This window comes from Oryctolagus cuniculus, chromosome 18, assembly GCF_964237555.1.
Source record: "Oryctolagus cuniculus chromosome 18, mOryCun1.1, whole genome shotgun sequence".
NCBI classification, from domain to species: domain Eukaryota; kingdom Metazoa; phylum Chordata; class Mammalia; order Lagomorpha; family Leporidae; genus Oryctolagus; species Oryctolagus cuniculus.
In genome coordinates, this window is record NC_091449.1 from 13,462,233 (window position 1) to 13,464,595 (window position 2,363).

Consider the following 2,363-nt stretch of genomic DNA (forward strand, 5'->3'; position numbering starts at 1 on the left):
GCGCTGTGGGGCGGGAGGGTGCCCCGCAGCTGCCATGGACCCAGGGCCGATGCTGTTTGGGGCCCACACCGGACGGTGAGGATGCTCAGCCCCCGAGCTTGCCCTGGGTGATCGGTAAGACCAGAGCGGCCCCGGACCTGTGGGCTTCAACAGTCCCTATCCAGGGCTCGTGTTGTCCGCATCCCGCATGCACACTGGTTGGGGTCCTGGCTGCTCCACTTCCAATGCAACTTCCTGTTAGTGGGCCTGGGAAAGCAGTGGAAGAGACTCAAGGGCTGGGCCCCTGCCATCTGGAAGGGAGACCTGGGAGAGCTTTTTTTTTTTTTAATATGTATTTATTTAATCATTGGAAAGTAAGAGTAACACAGAGAGTAGGAGAGGTAGAGAGAGAGAGAGAGAGAGAGAGAGAGAGAGAGAGAGAGAGAGGTCTTACAACCACGGGCTCACTCCCCAATTGGTTGCAATTGCTGGAGCTGGGCCAGGAGCCAGGAGCCTCTTCTGGGTTTCCCACAAATGCACGGACCCAAGGACGTGGGTCATCTTCTACTGCTTTCCCAGGCCAAGGCAGAGAGCTGGATTGGAAGTGGACCTGCCGGGACTAGAACCAGCACCCCTATGGAAATCCGGAAGCCTCCCAGGCAGAATCCTGAGTGGGTAAACAGAAGGCGCTCACGCAGTGCTCTCTGCTGCAGTCCTCAGCCTTGTGCTCCTTTGCGTACTTAGGAAGGAAAGTGACTTCTCAGGCCGGCGCCGCAGCTCACTAGGCTAATCCTCCACCTTGCGGCGCCGGCACACCGGGTTCTAGTCCTGGTCAGGACGCCGGATTCCGTCCCGGTTGCCCCTCTTCCAGGCCAGCTCTCTGCTGTGGCCCAGGAAGACAGTGGAGGAGGAGAGACTGCATGGGAGACCAGGAGAAGCACCTGGCTCCTGCCTTCAGATTAGCGTGGTGCACCAGCTGCAGCGTGCCAGCCATTGGACGGTGAACCAACGGCAAAGGAAGATCTTTCTCTCTGTCTCTCTCTCTCTCACTGTCCACTCTGCCTGTCAAAAAGAAAAGAAAAGAAAAGAAAAGAAAAGAAAAGAAAAGAAAAGAAAAGAAAAGAAAGAAGAAAGAAAGTGACTTCTCTGGGCCTGTGCTGTGGCGCAGAGACCCAGCTCCCTGCTGATGTGCAAGGAATGTAGTGGGACATAGACCAAGTGTGTGGCTCCTGCCGCCCGTGTGGGAGCCCTGAATGGAGTTCCTTACCCTGGGGCTCTGGCCTGGCCCAGCCATTTAGGGTGAACCAGCAGATGGGAGATCGCTGTCTGTCTGCCTGTCTTTGCCTCTCAAATAAACCCACACAAGGAGAAGAGTCCCCCGCACGCAAAGCAGCAGGTGCTGTGTGGCCAGGCCCAGGGCCCCGGCGGCTGAGTCCTCGTCTCTTGGAAGAGCTGTTAGGATTACCTGGGAGTCGCCTGCACAGGCGCAGAGGGGACACTCACTCTCTGGGCATCAGCTACGGAGTCCCTAGAGGTCGACTGTTAAGTCTGTCTATGAGGTGAACCAGCTGCTCTGTGAGGTCATAAATCCAGGCTGTAAAATCACAGGGGTTAAAGCTGGGGCCACCCTGCTACTGTGTTGCAGGCAGCAGAGGCGTTATTAATGATTAAGCCAGGAGTCAGTGTTTGACCTAGCGGCTAGGATGTGGGTCAGGACACCGTGTCACACATCAGGGTAACGGCTGCAGCTCCTGACCCCGGCTTCCTGCTCATGTGGACCCTGGGAGGCAGTGGTGATGGCTAAACGGGTTAGGTTCCTGCTGCCTGCGTGGGAGACTTGGATGGAGTTTCCAGAGCCCAGCTTCAGTGCCCGGCCTGGGTTATTGCAGGCATTTGGGAAGTGAGCCTGCCCGCACGCAAACACGCTCACACTCACACACACACTCTCCCCCCACTCTCCCCGCCCTGCCCTCGGAAAATAGTAACAATGAAACAGGACTGAATCTTACAGATGCTTGCTATAAACACGCCAGTACACAGGGGGCAGCAGAGAGCAAGCCCTTCTGCTAACTTGCCCAAAATGTCCAGGCTGCATCACCCCATGTTCCGGCCACCTTTGCATAATCCACTTGGCCCAAGGGCTGAGCGTCACACAAGAGGTCAGCAGCACCTGACCCTTCTGGCCCAGACATTCCATGCGTGGCTCAGAGGCAAGAGCGTGGGTGGCGGCTCAGGCCTGGCACCCTGCTTCTGCCGGGAGTGCGGGTGGCCGGGGGGTGGAGGAAGTGACCTCGGGGGGCCTTGCCTCCACCAGCTCCTGCCTGAGAGGAGACTGTGCCTGGGCTCAGCGAGGGGGGATGCTTGCATCAGTCAGACCAGGCCCC